The sequence below is a fragment of the Pelophylax lessonae genome (assembly GCF_965119305.1).
Source record: "Pelophylax lessonae genome assembly, chromosome: 2".
In the NCBI taxonomy this organism is placed as follows: Eukaryota; Metazoa; Chordata; class Amphibia; order Anura; family Ranidae; genus Pelophylax; species Pelophylax lessonae.
In genome coordinates, this window is record NC_138769.1 from 324,069,796 (window position 1) to 324,087,003 (window position 17,208).

General features: G+C 44.0%; 1 long non-coding RNA gene and 1 pseudogene across 2 annotated transcripts in view; one reads left to right on the top strand and one right to left on the bottom strand.

Annotated features, from left to right (window-relative positions):
- Positions 1–17,208, bottom strand: part of LOC309546218 — a 1,099,142-nt gene that overhangs the window by 458,771 nt on the left and 623,163 nt on the right. The gene's annotated exons all lie outside the window — the stretch shown is intronic.
- The window catches only part of LOC309546217 (transcription elongation factor A protein 3-like), a 128,659-nt pseudogene that overhangs the window by 80,907 nt on the left and 30,544 nt on the right, over positions 1–17,208 (top strand). The window contains exons 6-12 of the transcript XR_014226161.1: positions 1,731–1,796; positions 9,160–9,228; positions 12,405–12,473; positions 15,477–15,530; positions 15,616–15,684; positions 15,763–15,840; positions 15,913–16,049. The product of XR_014226161.1 is annotated as a transcription elongation factor A protein 3-like (transcript). The remainder of the gene's footprint in view (positions 1–1,730; positions 1,797–9,159; positions 9,229–12,404; positions 12,474–15,476; positions 15,531–15,615; positions 15,685–15,762; positions 15,841–15,912; positions 16,050–17,208) is intronic.

Here is a 17,208-nt window from a genome sequence, read left to right on the forward strand (position 1 = left end):
GTAAAATGAAAAAGCAGTAAAGCTAGAAGAGCGGGTGATAAAAGGGGAAAAGTAGAGGAAAAGGGAAGAGGGACCAGGGCGAGGCTGCCGGGGCAGAACCTCAAAGAATTGCCAAAAAGCACATGTATATTAAAAAAGAATAGCGCGCAAATGCAAAAGAAATAACTACCAAATCTGAAGACAATCCATAAATAAAAATGGGGGTTTGGTCCCACCATATGGCCATATCGTGCTCAAGCCCACTACTGCGTCAAAGTACCCCATTATCAGTGGGTCCTACACTATCCATGAAAAAGAGATGAATCCAGCCTAACCCTTGGAGATAATACTCCTTGCTGGGAAGGATGTGCAAATGCACTACAGGGGACTCCTCCTATATCCACTTGATATATGACAATATGATCAGCCAGGTTCTTGCAAATAGGCGCCAGTGCCAGAAAAATATACCCATGGTCTCAACAGATCCCTAGTGGTTTCTTCAGTATTTTTAATGGTGGCCGTCAGATGCTCCATTCGTTGGATCTCATTAATTTTAGAAAACCACAGAAAACGCGTGGGAGGTTGAGTCTGCCACCACATGGTGGGAATACAAGCTTTTGCAGCATTGAGAAGCTGAATAGTCAAAGATTTTTTATACTTCCGCACCTAGCACCTCGTCAAATGCAATAAGCAAAGCGCAGGGTCATCTCCCACCTCGACCGAAGCCAGCTGCCTGACGACCGACGCAACTTCGTCCCAAAAGCCCCTAACTAGGGGACAAGCCCAAAAGATGTGTATCATCGTTCCCCCCTCGGGGCCGCATCTCCAGCAACAATCCGGGGTCCCGACATCCATCTTATGAAGCACAGATGGAACTCTGTACTATCTTGTCAGGATCTTATATCCCACTTCCTGGTATTTATTCGCCATGGAGGCCTTTTGAATCAGTCTCAATATCTTATCAGCCTGTGTAGGGGAAAACGAGATACACAAGTCCCGCTCCCATTGATGGAAGAAGGGCAAATGAAGACCCTCCATTGTGTCAGAGAGAAGAGTGTACATAAAAGACAGGGAGTGTCTAGAAGGGCCACCCCTCTTGCACAAGGTTTTGAACGGCGTCAACGGCCGAGGGGCGAACCCCCACCAGTGGAGAGAAAGGAGGAAGTGGCGAATCTGATTCACACTGAGGGGGTCCAGCGAGAGATCTTAATGGGAGATGGGACGTTGCCCCCAGCCCAGACATCCCTGAGGCGCATCCTACCAGACTGGGCTAAACTCCTCACACGGGCACTCGTACAGCCCGGGGGGAGCTTGGGGTTGTCCAAGATAGGCAATAAGGGGGAGGGCGAGGGGGCCACCCTTGGGTGTGGCCCTACCGTTCTGGCCTCCCAAAGAGTAGTAACCAATAACCGGGTGACCGGCAAATGGGTCAATAATGGCAGGGGGGACCATGGGCCTAGAAGCAACACCTGACACATCACCTCATGTTCGAGACACACCCACTGCTTGGCCTCCGCGTGGCAGTGCCAATCGAGGATCTGCACCAGATGGGATGCCCTATAATACCGTAGGGGGTTCGGCAACCCCACCCCTCCCTTCATCTTAGGAAGAGAGAGTGTCGAAAGCTTGATTCTGGGAGACCTAGAGGCCCACCAATAGATACATAACCAAATTGGACTCCATCCCTTCGAAATAATCCACTAGCCAGCAATAGCATTTTATGCAATCATTGAAATTCTTTTTTCATTTTGTGCTTCTTCTGATGTCCCTCTGCCCCCAAGTCTGCAATCTCCTATAAAGGATCCAAAACAAAAAAAGTAAGCATACTATGCAGATGCCTTAAGAGATTTAGAATGGGTTATCATCAAGTCATCAGTGTTTTTTTTTTTTTTTGCTGAAAAGGCCATCATAGAGTTGCAGACCCAAGTCCCAGAGTCACTGATCCAAAACAAGCATTGAGCAAATGAAAGTCAGAGAAAATTCTAAATTTTTAATCTCTATGTATCATCACTAAAGATAGCCATGGCCAGAAATGCTAGGAGAGTGTTTTTCAAAGTAATTTCTCAACAAAATTAAGCATAGAGCCATGGATGGATTAGTTGTGGTAATGTTTTTACAAAATTTCTTAACTAATAATAGCATCATTCATCTATCAAAAATAATCCCCTTTCGTGCCTTAAAGGAATTGTAAAGGCAGAAGGTTTTTTATCTTAATGCATTTTATGCATTAAGATAAAAAGCCTTCTGTGCGTAGCAGTCGCCCCAGCACCCCCTAATACTTCCCTGAGCCCCCTCTCTATCCCGTGATGTCCACAAGTCCCTCGGCTGTCTGAGACTCTCCCTCTTGATTGGCTGAGACACAGGCTTTGGCTCCTGCTGCTATCAATCAGACTCAGGTAGCCAAACAGGAGAAAGAGGGGGTGGTGCCGAAATGCAGCTCGGTGTCTTAATGGACACACAGAGCTGCGGCTCGGGTCCGGTGCCCCTATAGCAAGCTGCTTGCTGTGGGGGCACGCGACAGGGGGGGGGAGCCAGGAGCAGCGAAGAGGGAATCAAGAAGAGGATCTGGGCTGTCCTGTGCAAAACCACTGCACAGAGGAGGTAAGTATAACATGTTTATTATTTAAAGCGGAGTTCCACCCTGGAATTTTTTTTTTTTTTTAAAAATACCCCCGGGACAGTCAGGGCTAGTGCATTCCACAATGGCTAGCCTCTGATCTGTCCCGGGTTGCACTTACCTGTTAGGACAAATACTTACCTTGAAAACGTCTTGTCCAGCGCTGCCATCTCAGATGTGGGCAGCTTGAAGCCAGCGAGATCCTCTTCGGCGTCCTCTTCCGCCTTCTTCGGTCCCTCGATGCCCTGCGCCGGCCCCGCCGTCACTTCCGGTGCACGCGCGTCATCCCTCCACAGCTTCTGGGCATGCCCAGAAGCTGTTTAGAAGGGGATGACGCGCGCACCCCGGAACTGACGTCGGGGCCGGTGCAGGCGCAATGATTCCTGGGAGCGATGACGTTCAGCTCCCAGGAATCATTGCAGAGCCAGGAAGTGACGACGGGCCGCGGCCGAGGAAGGAGGAAGAAGGAAGTAAGGTAAGTATATTTTCTTCGCTACGAGGTAAGTAAAAAAAAAAAAATGCGATTATCCATTTCTTTTTCAGGTGACCCGGAGCGAGAAGATGGAGGTAAGTATAAAATTAGGGTGGAACTCCACTTTAAGAAAAAAAAAAAACATGAGACTCTACAATCACTTTAGTTGTGCATATTTCTCCTCCTTTCAAAATATCCTATCCAATCTCCAAATAGTGTTCTTTGTTTCAGTGAGTGGTAGTAACAGTGAATTCTATTCCCATTTTGCTTCTCCGTAAATCAAATCCCACCCCTCTAATACATTCAATAATAGCTCACTTGTGTCCTAGAAAGCAAACAATACCATTGGGGTACCAAAATAACTTTACCCAAAAGTACCTTACGTAATGTGTTTTCAATATATACCTATTGTTCTTTTTGTGTCCATTCTACTATTCATGTTAACATAACTGCATTAAAATACCTTGTAAAATCTGGTACAGCTAATCCCCCGTGTATTTTGTCTTTTCTCAATACTTCAAACTGTATTCTCGGTTTTTTGTTCCTGCCAAATGTACTTAAGTTTCATCACCTTTACCAGGCTAAAATATGATTGTAACACATAAATTAGAAGCATTTGAAATTTATAGAGAATTTTAGGTAAAATCCCCATTGTAACAATATTTTTACACCGTACCCAAGAGAGTGGCCTTATTGATATTTATTTAATTTCATCTTTGATCTCATTTAATACTGGGATGTAATTTGCCTGATATATACTTTTCAAAGAATGTGTTAAATTTATCCCTAAATATTTAATTATTTTTGTTGTCTGCCATGTAAACGGGAATTCCTCTTGTAAAACTTTCTCACCCTTCTTAGTCACAATAATATTCAGAATCTTTGACTTTGAGAGGTTAATTCTTAGATTTGATAACTCTCCATAATATTTAAACTATTTCATTAGATTTGGTAGTCTTGTTCTAGGGCTGTAGATAGAGCAGAATATCATCCGTGTATGCTGCCACATTATGTTCCTTGTCTCCAATCCTCACTTCTCTTATATCTACACCAGTGGCGGCCCGTGCATAGCGGGCACCAGGGTGCCGCCCCCCTACCCCTGAAAAAAAGAAAAAAAAAAAAGAAAAAAAAAAATGACAAATAAAGTTTTACAAAAAAAAAAATTGGGTTCGCCGGCCTTTGTAATGGAAGTGGTGGCTAGGGGGGGGGGGGGGGGGGGGGTGGGGTTACGTCCCAGAAGAGGCGCAGATCGGCAGCCTTCTGGGGGCGTAACCCGATCGCAAGTCCTTGCGATTGGACACCCCCACTTTCGGATATCCTGGCTGTGATTGGTCCAGTCTCCAGCCTGGACCAATCATCATCCAGGACATCCGATCCCTGACGTCACAATGGGGGCGGTGCCGGTGCGTGAGTCAGTCACTCACCGTCACCGCCGCTCGGAGGACGAGGGAGAAGCCGCTCTCCTTCCCGCCGCCGCAGAGAGGACAGACTGGATCGAGGAGGGAAGAACCCGCCGCCGCCGCCGCCAGGTAAGTGCATTAAATTGAAGGGAGCACGCACGCTGCACTCTGCATTGATTGGGGGACAATGCTGTGGGCACTCTGCATTTATTGGGGTACATTGCTGTGGCACTCTGCATTTATTGGGGTACAATGCTGTGGGCACTCTGCATTGATTGGGGGACAATGCTGTGGGCACTCTGCATTTATTGGGGGACAATGCTGTGGGCACTCTGCATTTATTGGGGTACAATGCTGTGGGCACTCTGCATTGATTGGGGGACAATGCTGTGGGCACTCTGCATTTATTGGGGGACAATGCTGTGGGCACTCTGCATTTATTGGGGGACAATGCTGTGGGCACTCTGCATTTATTGGGGTACAATGCTGTGGCGCTCTGCATTTATTGGGATACAATGCTGTGGCACTCTGCAATCATTGGGGTACAATGCTGTGGGCACTCTGCATTTATTGGGGTACAATGCTGTGGCGCTCTGCAATCATTGGGGTACAATTCTGTGGCACTCTGCAATCATTGGGGTACAATGCTGTGTGCACTCTGCATTTATTGGGGGACAATGCTGTGGGCACTCTGCATTTATTGGGGGACAATGCTGTGAGCACTCTGCATTTATTGGGGTACAATGCTGTGGCGCTCTGCATTTATTGGGATACAATGCTGTGGCACTCTGCAATCATTGGGGTACAATGCTGTGGCACTCTGCATTTATTGGGGTACAATGCTGTGGCGCTCTGCAATCATTGGGGTACAATGCTGTGGCACTCTGCAATCATTGGGGTACAATTCTGTGGCACTCTGAAATCATTGGGGTACAATTCTGTGGCACTCTGCAATCATTGGGGTACAATTCTGTGGCACTCTGCAATCATTGGGGTACAATTCTGTGGCGCTCTGCATTTATTGGGGTACAATGCTGAGGCGCTCTGTATTTATTGGGGTACAATGCTGTGGCGCTCTGCATTTATTGGGGTACAATGCTGTGGGCACTCTGCATTTATTGGGGTACAATGCTGTGGGCACTCTGCAATCATTGGGGTACAATGCTGTGGGCACTCTGCATTTATTGGGGTACAATGCTGTGGGCACTCTGCAATCATTGGGGTACAATTCTGTGGGCACTCTGCAATCATTGGGGTACAATGCTGTGGCACTCTGCAATCATTGGGGTACAATTCTGTGGCACTCTGTAATCATTGGGGTACAATTCTGTGGCACTCTGCAATCATTGGGGTACAATGCTGTGGGCACTCTGCAATCATTGGGGTACAATGCTGTGGGCACTCTGCATTTATTGGGGTACAATGCTGTGGGCACTCTGCAATCATTGGGGTACAATTCTGTGGCACTCTGCAATCATTGGGGTACAATGCTGTGGCACTCTGAAATCATTGGGGGACAATGCTGTGGGCACTCTGCAATCATTGGGGACAATGCTGTGGCGCTCTGCAGTGATTGGGGACAATGCTGTGGCGCTCTGAATTGAAAGGGGCATGCACGCTGAACTCTGCATTGTGGGGGCACAGCACAGTGTTCATTGCATTGAAGGGGGCACAGCACAGTGTTCATTGCATTGAAGGGGGCACAGCACAGTGTTCATTGCATTGAAGGGGGCACAGCTTCAAAGTCACTCAATTTTTTTACTGCGTTTTTTGGCGCGAAGCAATACCTATTACATTTTTCTTTTTGCCCCCCCCCCAAAAAATTTTGAGCACCAGCCGCCACTGATCTACACTGTTCCGGATGGTTGCCAACAGAGGTTCCAATGACAGTGTAAACAGAAGGGGTGAAAGAGGATACCCCTGCCTTGTACCCGTTAAACAATTCAAAAAGTTGAAATAGGGTCCCATTAATCTTATTTGCCGGTGTAGGATGTTTATATAGTGTTTTCTGAGGGACACAGGATTCAGTTGTTCTGAGGAAATTGTTTTTTGCAGCTGCCCTCAGAAGGTTTACGATGGCAAACAGGTCAGCCTCTGAAAAACAATGCCCCTAACCAGCATGCTTCAGTTTTTGTGAACAAGCAGTACATAAGGCCAATAAACACAGGGGGGTGTACCACGTAGGGGTGGACAAAAGCCACTAGGAGATCAAACGGATGCAGAAATCTTATTAGAAAAATACCCGAAATAAAACAATTCCTGAACAAGGCTACATGAAAAAAAGAGGATCAAGTACAAAAATTGCTACTAAGAAGGAAAGGTTCCAAGAAAGACTCTAGTGATCCAGAATAGGACAGGGCACTAAGGGGAGATTGCTTTCTAAATGAATGAATGATGAACCCCAAGAATGTGGAGGACAACCAAACAACCAACGTAAGGAGAAACTGGTGGGAGAAAGCTTAGAACAATTGTTAAGCAGTGAACAAAGAAAGAAAATTTGTAAAGTAAAGGCTGAAGTGTAGGATACACAGCCCTTGACCTCAGGAAAAGGAATGTTGAACAAACATGGTATATCCTTGCCAACTAGTGAACAGCTGGCAGCTGAGGCAGAAAGCTATGAACCCTTGAAATAAAGGGAAAGAAAGATCTAAAATATTACATCTCTCAAGAGTGATCTAAAGGTAAATAGGGAAAGAGATCTTCAATCTGAAATAAACAATTGTGGACTACCAAGTCCCTTTGGTACATCTGAGACTTACAGTGGGAGACATCAGAGACTGGGTTACACCAGAAGCTTTACCACTGCTGTGAAACTGAAGATCTCTCTGTGGCTAACTCTCTGCCCTGAGTACAGCGGTGGAGTTCTAGCATTCAGTCTCTCGGTCACTGTAGCCAGCCAAGTACTGGACCAAAGAGACATACTTAAATGGCAGTCATCAGAGACTGGGCTACACCTCAAGCTCTACTACTGATGTGAAATTGGCACAGTACCAATGGGTTTGGAAAGTGACATTAGGCAGATGCAAGTTCCCGAACGTCACATTCCAGAATATCTTTGCCCCTTCCATGGGCCTACCTACAGAATTAGTCTTCAGAGACTGGGTCACATCAGAGGCTGTGCCATGGCTGTAGACCTAGAGAGCACTCTGTGGCTAACTGAGACAGTACATTAAGCGGCCTACTTATAAAATATTTGCTGTGCAGATGTCTCAAGCATTCGAATTTTCCTAAAATACCTCAGTCAGGGAAATGCCACATTATGGCCACTAGATAGAAACGATTGTTTGGAAACAAAAAATAAATAAATAAATAAAATAAAGGAAATAAATGCAGTAGAAAAATGACAAGGATTATTTGTGACATTGAATTTATGGAAGAAAAGGTGGTATCCGCCAATTGTAAGGAGGAATTTTTTCGTAAAACCTGGTTCTACTGGTTTGACTTCACATATTCCTCTGACTACTGTCCATTGATGTCTCTGGCAGATACTTAAACCTAACAGGGCTTCAATGGCTCCCGTTGATTCTGAGGGCTTGGCTTTTTGCATGAGGTAGGTGTTCCCAGGGGGTGCCACGCCCCCCGCCCCCCCAATTGTATTTATTTCTTTATTTTTATTTATTTTTTCTCTTTTCCTTTACCCACTCCTTTCTTTTACCTTTGAATTAGCTTACTCTAGTTGCAACAAATGTCTTAAACATTCAGAATTGTCATATTATGCAGTGTGTTGACAGTTTTTTTTATGCTTTACTCAAAGGGTATCTGAGTATACATTGTCCTCTTGGATAATTATGAGTATTATTGATCTCAGTGCCTGCTATCTGTTTTTCAGGATGATTATATTGTGGGTATCCCTTAATCAAACACTTGGAAGATTAAATTTTCTGTTGCAAATTAGGTGATTTTGTTCCCTTTTTTCCCGTGGACTTGTATTTTCTGTAAAATAAAATGTTTTAGTCATATGGCTTGAATATATTTTTTTTCAAAATTAGAATAAAGTATAAAAAAATGTATAAAATGTATAAAAAAAAAAAGAAGAAGAAAATAAAATATATCTAGTTCTTTCTTGGACACTAGCAAAAACAAAACAAAACCGAAGCACGGTGGTTAAGGGTAGAGTTAAACAGGAGTTGGCTTTCAATTATTTTTTTCTGTTTGCCAGCATAACCGAATTGTCTCAGAACAACTGAATGCTGTGTCCCTTTGTGAAGAAACTGGAAAATTTGGGAAATTTCTTAGGGAGATCTATTGGCAGCATCTTTGGTCCAGGTCAAATAATGCCCCCCCCCCCCCAGTCTGCATTAGCGATTTACCTTTATAGGTGTCCAGGTCAGTGGAACCATGGAGAAATGGAAAACTAAGGTTCACCCTGTACTGTTGCTTTCTTCTACCTGCAGTGTCACTCTGTACTGCTCCCTCCTCCCTCTCCTGCACCCGTTTTTAGTATGTTTTTCTCCGCCACCAGCACTTCCCCTCCCCGCTTCCACCATCACATTTCCTGTTCTACACCTCTTCTTAGCCTACAGTGTCCCGTGGGTAGTGCAGCTCTCTTCTCCCTCCAGTGTCCTTACATTCTGCATTCCTCATATACTATGTATCACCTCAAGGTTGGGGTACTATATTGATATCTGTGCAGTAATATGTTTACAGGAAAAAACTGATGTTCAGATTCACATTATAATTTTCTCATTCAGGGAATGCTCCAAAATGAATTCTCCATCTCTGACGGAACAGGCAACTACAAAGGAAACAAAACTAAAATGGTAAAGTTGTGTGTACAGACAAAACTCTATTAAAGTAGCAGCACATCAGTAGCACATAAGTATATAACAAACTTTTTTAAAAAAAATAATAAAAAATGTAATAACTTATGTGGGATTTCCTGATCTCTAACCTTACCTTGTAAATCAGATGCAAACCTTTGAGCTTGTGATTGGTGGTGAGGAAGAAGAAGATTTTGCTTCATCCATCAGAGACTTAATAGGATAAAGTAACCCCAAATTGATTCTGGTCCACCAGTTGTGATCCCATAGATCGTTCACCTCAGTTTTAAGAGAATATGCATGTGAATTTTTTTCTGAAAAGTCAGAGCATTTAGTAACAAACTAAGTAATATCTGCTCTAGCGCATTTGTTTGTGACAAACATAAGCAATAAAAGATATAAATTGCAGCGCTTCTATAATTAAATTACCATAATAATCAAGTTCATTACTGAAAGGAATAACAATAAACCATAATAGGGGATCCAAATTATGGTAAGGTTGAAATAAAACATATAGCGTTCTTCAGCTTAAAGGCAAAATGGTAGCTAGACAAAAGACACATATCCAGGCTGGAGACCACCGCCTTTAACACCACCACTAACAGCCTCTTACCAGATGTTGTTGACCCTCTATTACAGAGGGTCAAAACACGCTTATAAGTTATCCCAGGAAACCTCCAAGATGACTTCCTTCATCTGGTGTCACTTCAGTATGATTCCAAATGCTAGCACTAGGCCAATATAGGACACCCCATGAGCAACTTGGATCCGCAATGAGCCTCTTCGTCTATACTGGTGTCATACTGGATCATCACTCGGAGTTGCTGGTCGGCATGTCTCTTCCAGAGGTGACATTTAGTATTCCCCCCCACCAGCTTTCTTGATAAATTTCCCCCAGTAATATAGTCAGATGAAGTGCATTAAAATGTGCCCCTCAACACAAATAAGACATTATGTTTAAAAAGAGATCAATCAAAAACTTTTTTTCTATTCCCATTCTGCATTTAAGACATGACATGAAGTGGGAGATGAAAAATCACAGCTTTGAGAGTGAACTCCTAAAGAGTTATGCCATTGAGAGATTTCCCATACTACCTATTACGATGACAGCTGTTAATGTTTGGATTTCCCCTTGCTTTTTTCCTTTGAAATTCATTATCTAGGTCAATGGTTCCCAACCTTTTTAGGACCGGAGCCCGGAAAAGTCTTTCAAAACCTTCTATGCCCCAACAGTAAAAAATGAAGTTTATACTCACACCAGAGGTGTAACTAGAACCTTCAGGGCCCGGGTGCAAGAAACAATGAAAGCCCCCCCCCCGGACCCCTGTCCGGGGCGCTTCCTTTTAAGCCTGGGGCCCTTCCCACTGATCCTGGGGCCCTTTACTCTCATTGTGGGGCCCTTTATCACGGTCCCGCAACGGGACCCTTTTACAAGTTCTGCAGTGGGCCCCCTTCCTGCCATCTTGGGGCCTCCTCACAGTGGTGGAATGCCAGGGCCCAATCGCAAATGTGACCTTTGCGATCCTGGAAGTTCACCCACTGGTATCAGTAGTTTTTATTATTTGGTATTTTAATTGTATTATTTTCTATCATTTTATTTTATTTTTTTACAATGTCACTGACTATGACTCTGTCCATTCAGAAAAAGAAGGAGCTGGTAAATTACATATTTACCGACCCCTTCCTGGTTCTCTATTGTGACACATCCCCTGCAGCAGCCAGCAGGAAAGGGGAGGGAGCACAGTGGGGGGGCAGCACAGTTGGGGGGGGCCAGGGGAGCAAACAGGGGCCCAGAGACAGCCGAACACAAGTAAACTAGATAGGAGGAGTGGCAGGGGCAGCATACAGAGGAACCAATCTCCTCCATTTTCCTCCTGCAGCTACAGGAGGAGAAAGGAGGACAGTGATTTCTCTACATGCTGCCCCCACTGCCCCTCCTATCCAGGTGTACAGGGGAGCCACACAGGCCCCCTGGAGCATGGGACCCAGTTGCAATTGCAACCCCTGCAACCCCTGTAGTTACGCCCCTGACTCACACAATAAAAGTGTAAAATGTGCATTGAAATGTTGGACGGCTCTGGATGGAGCTGGATGTCGCTGTTGGGGGAAGATGGAGGTTGTGGGGTGGGATAGGGGACTCTACAGTAGACTTGGTGGCCCTGTAGGAGCTGTGAAAGGTTGGGGAGGCACTGTGGGACACAATTGAATGTAAAATTACAGTACTTATATAAATTGCCCATAATTATATGAAATAGAAGCAAAAAAAAAAACAACATTAATAAGATTTTGGAGGCATGGCAAATGTCAAGCATAAAAATAACTATAAATTCATGTGTATATGTGGATCTATAGTGAAGCTAAATAAGGAGATACAAAGTCACATTTTGAAAGAATAATATCACTGACCTGTTACTGAACTGTAGTAAAATCACCTCGCAATCAGCTTAAACCCAAAACGAAAAAATATAATATTACAGCTTACCAGTTCTTGATGTGGTAGCTGCATTTGTTTTTATTTAGGCTTTTTTTTTCTTTATTTTCACCGTGTGATCCTGCCAGTAACACGTTTCCTAGGTCTTAGGGTGACCATGCTCAATCTCTGTTCTGTGAAGAGGAGCAATGATGTCATCCAAGGACAGGAAGTGTGTAAGGGCTACAAAACACTTCCCTCTCTCTTCATCTATATACCATATGGGGTGTTCTGTAGTTCACAGGTGTGAACTGAGCAGGGCTGATAACATTACTTGAAATAACACTAGACAGCACAAGACAACAAGACATAGGACAATTTTGGATTTTTTTGGCAGAATCTACAGGTATTTTTTGTACTTATCAAACAGGTATAACAAAATGCCTTAATTGTATATTTTGCAGACCAAGAGGGAGCAAAAAAAATAAAAATAGGTTCAATGTTCGGATAAACCAATTCTTTAATTTATTCTCTCTCCAAGAGAACTACTAATGCAAATAATGGGTTAAATGCTACACATGGCAATATCTTGCTTCTCCTGAATGGGAACACTCATAGTTAACTTTTGTGGGTGTTTGATTGTATTGGGTGAAAGCCACTGTGTTTGTAGCCATGCAGGTTTCAGATTAAGGTATTATCATGATAACTGTGCAGTAATAGGTTTACAGCAAGAATCTGTTGTTCACATTACAATTTTCTCATGCAGGGAATACCCTGAATTGAATTCTCCATCTACGACACAGCATGCAACCGATAAGAAAACAAAGCTTAGAAGGTAAAGTTGTGTGGCAGGACTCCCTCAAAATATTGGCACATCAGTAGCACATAAGCATAAAACATGCAATCTTACCATTAAAGGTAGTCTGTGCATGGAATACTGTTTGCAATCTTAGATTCTGCTAGTGAAAAGAAAAAATTCCAACCAGCTTATTGTGATTTCAACTGAAGATAAAGATAATGTTTTGTTAGCCAGAATGCAAATCATTTGAGCACCTTGTAGACTGTGAATGGTGGTATGCAATTACAGTATGCCTGGGACAGTAGTAAAAAAAATGGAAATAGATATAGTTAAAGTGATTCTAAATTAAAAAAAAAATAAAAATAACAAACATGATATACTTACCTTGCTCTGTGTAATGGTTTTGCACAGAGCAGCCCAAATCCTCCTCTTCTGTGGTCCCCCATCAGTGCTTTTGGCTCCTCCCCCCCTGCTGAGCCAGCTCTGTATGTCCATTGGCACATAGAGCGTGGCTCGCCCCCCCCCCCCCCCCCATCAGTGCTTTTGGCTCCTTCCCCCCCTGCAAAGCCAGCTCTGTATGTCCATTGACACATAGAGCGTGGCTCGGCCCCACCGCCCCCCCCGCTCTCTCCTCACTGGATGTGATTGACAGCAGCAGGAGCCAATGGCTGCCACTGCTGCTTCTCTGGCCAATGAGGAGGGAGTGAAAGGAGAGAAAGAGCAGAGAGAGCTGCTGTTCTTGTGCACATCGCTGGATAGAGGCTCAAGTAAATATGAGGGGGGGCTGGGGGGAGCTGCATAAAGAATGTTTCTTACCCTAATGTAGAGCGGCGCAATTATGGATAAAATGAGAATCGCTATTTTTTTGCTTAGATCAAAAGATCACAATTTTTGGAACGATTAGGCATGAAGCTCTACCCTAATGCAAAAAATGCATTAAGGAAAAAAAACCTTGTACCTTGAGAACATTAGGAGAAAACTTGCACTTTAAGAACTAGCAGTGTGTTTATTTTACTAGTAATAGAAGTTTTAGAGCCCATTCAGACTGGCGCGACACGACTTTGGGGGGCGACCTGTGAAGTCGCGTGCACCGCTGTGCACTGCGACTTCGGCGCGACTTGCAGAGACTTCACATAATGGAAGTCTATGCAAGTCGCTCCGAGGTCGCCCCAAAGTAGTACAGGACCCTTTTTCTAAGTCGGAGCGACTTGTGTCGCTCCTATTAGAAGGGGTCCTGTACTACTCAATGGACCGCGACTGAGCGCGACTTGTCAGGCTGACAAGTCGCCTGACAAGTCGCGCTAGTCTGAATGGGCTCTTAGGGTATTTTATACAATGGTTTGTAGCTTATGCATACTCTCACACTGGGATTTCTGAGAGGCAGAAGGCCTTTTTCCCCCTGGGCAAGTTATAAGAAGATATGTTGGGCTGGTGGCCCTGAATGGAGATACTTTCTAATTCAGATAACAATTAGAGGAGTACCTGCAGTCAATGACACAAGGCTGGCATTATATAGCTCCCTGAATCAGACCTGTAATCTCAGTGTGTAGCAGAGGGAGGTCTTCCAGCACTAACTTCTTTTGTGGCTCTGAGACATCATGTTATTATGTGAGCCCCTTAGAAAGCTGGTACTGGAAGATGTGAAAAAATGTGCTACGATAAACCATGTCCTTTAGTAACAACAACCTTTTACCATGCCCACCAATCAATGAGGCACCACAGCACATTTTTCATGATGTACTACAGTATATAGAATTCTGTCCCTTGGAAGCCAAAGGTTCCCATTCCTCCCTTGGCATTCTAGGGCATGGTTAGTACCAATGCTTGCCTTCTGAGCTGCTATGATGACAAAGGTTCAGTAGTAGGGATGCACCAAAAATGAAAATTTTGGGCCGAAACCGAAAATGCAGGATGCCCTTGGCCGAAAACTGAAACCGAAACCGAAAATGACTTTTTCCCCCAAATAATTTTAAATTAGATAGAACAGGGGCATACACCAAAAACAGGCAGCGACGTACACCTGTCGCTGCCACCCTGTGACGGGTTGGCAAGTGGTTAATTTAATTACCAATGGTATTTGTATTATGCATGAGGGGGTTAATGTATTGTCACTGCTGGTCACTGATGCATTAGTGACCAACCAGTGGCAGTTAATTAACCCCTTTGTGCTGCATTAGTGCAACCAGTATCAGTGTTAATTAACACTGGTTGCACTGATACTGGTTGCACTAATGCAGCACAAAGGGGTTAATTAACTGCCACTGGTTGGTCACTAATGCAGCAGTGACAATACATTAACCCCCTCATGCTGCATATTACTAATACCAATGGTAAGTTGCCTCAGCTCCCCCCCCCGCCTCAGCGTCCCTCTCCTACTCACTCAGCTCCTCCGGTGTCCATTATTCAAAAGTCCCGCCTCTGGCCGGCCCGATGATGTCACTACTACTACGATCTGTGCATGAATTAACCGACACACCGGGCGGGAGGGCGTTCAAACGGCCGCTAATAACTATAACTATGTGAGCCTTCACTTCCCTGTCAGAGGAGATACCCGTATGACAGGGAAGTGAAGGCTCACATAGTTATAGTTATTAGCGGCCGCTCCCCCCGCCCTCCCGCCCGGAGTGTCAGTTCATTCATGGACATCGTGCCGCTGACAGAGAAGTGAAGTGAAGGCTCACATAGTTATAGTTATTAGCGGCCGCTCGCCCGCCCTCGCGCCCGGTCTGTTAGTTCATTAATGCACAGATCACAGTAGTAGGGACATCAGGGGGAGGCGGGCTGCCGGCCAGAGGCACGTCTTTTCCAACCTGCGCTGCGCCCTCCTCCTTCCTCACGGCGGCCATTACTTTCGGCATTTTTAACCCATTTTCGGACGAACATTTCTGTGGCCGAAATTTCGGTGCATCCCTATTCAGTAGTATATGTCTAGAAGCACAGATAAATAGATTTTCATGACTTCTTCCAGGTATGCCCTGTATTCAGCCATCACTAGATTTATTAGTATAGCAGTATATACTAATTTTGTACACTTTGCAGGAGTCATTCTACTGATGTTCACTCTTCATCTCATACTTCCAAGAAGCCAGAAAGGTAAGTTTGTATTTGATGGCCTTTTACATGGTTATATAATGCAATCTAAGTCTCCTTGATAATCCTATTTATGTATGTTTATTAGGAGGTTTTCTCTAAATGCCTCACCATCATCTGCCTCTAGTAAAAGTTTTACCACCCACAAAGAAGAAAGGTAAAGCCAATTGAGTAGCATTAGTGTTTAAAGAAGAAATAAGGCAAATAATGATTGCTTTCATTTTGTTCCACTCAGAAGAACCTCAACTAATAGTCCAACAACCAATGTTCGGAATGAATCCAGCAAACCCTCCACACATACCAAAGATGAAAGGTGAATAAAGCTTTAAAGCAAACACAGAGTTATTTATCTCTCTGTCACTGATAATTACTTTTTATATTGTAGGCCAAGTGATGCATTGGGAAGCTCCCCTATCTGTAGCAGTCCTCCTTCATCTGTATTTCTACAGCCCTCTTATCGGACAGGGGACTCTGTTAGGGATAAGTGTGTGGAGATGGTGGCAGCTGCTCTGAAGACTGATGGTAAGAATACAGATGTTAGGTCACAGACAGATTAGGACAGAATTGGGCCCTAGGCCAGGTAGCAGCTTTGCCGTCCCCTCAAACCACCCCTTTTGACCAATAGACAATATTAAGGTTTTGTTTAGTTGGATTATAGAAGGTGCATTTGCATTATTTGCGCTAGTATTTTCCACCTTATTGTTATTAATATACATGATTTATATCGTGGCAACGGTTTGCGCAGCACTTTACATTATAAGTGAGACAGTACAGTTAATAACTGAGGTTTGAACTGATGGGACAACTAAAAGATTTGGTTATTATCTGAAGGCAGGGTGGGCTTCCTGAAGAGATGAGTTTTTAGGGATCCCCTATAAGTGGACAGAGTAGGAGATAGCCAGACAGAATGGGGTAGGGAGTTTCAAAGGATAGGAGAGGCTCTGGAGAATTTCTTGAGACATGCATGGGAGGAGACAAGCTAGAGAGCAGGAGGTCTTGGGAGGAGCAAAGAGGACGGTTTAGCAGAAATTGGGAGACCAGCTTGGCAATGTAGCTTGGGGCAGAGTTGTAAATTCTTTTGTATGTTATTGTTGATGTTTTTAGTTTTATTGGTTGGGCAATTGGAAGCCAGTGGAGGGATTGGCAGACACCAGCTGCCTACAAGTACATCATCCCTTGTGAAGTGACAGGCAGGTGCACAGCTTTGACTAGTTGTACTATCCCTTTGGTTCAGCAGCATAAAGGTTTTAAATGGGTCCCTGACTAGATTGCCTTGTAGATGATCAGACTATATGTAAATTGCAAATGGTAGTGGAGTTGACATTCATTTAAAACTAAAGGGTATAGCTAACTATAAGACTGTCTGTTAGCTCCAGAGATAAAATGGTGTTTAAAGAAAGAAAAAAGAAAAACAAAAGCCCTAAATGGATGTTTTAGCTTTGAATAGAGTCGGGAATGCTGTGTGTCCCCCATTTCGATGATTTTCCTTCACTTTCTATGCTGCTATAGGTTTCTCTAATAAAATAGTTCCCCTGACATCCTCATCTGATGACACCTGTAAAGTTTTAGATTTCTTACTAAATTCTGCCCCATTGACAATGGTTACCAGTACAAATAATAAAGATGAATCTCTCCAATAGGGACACAGACCACAATAAAACCAAAAAAACAAAAGATCGAG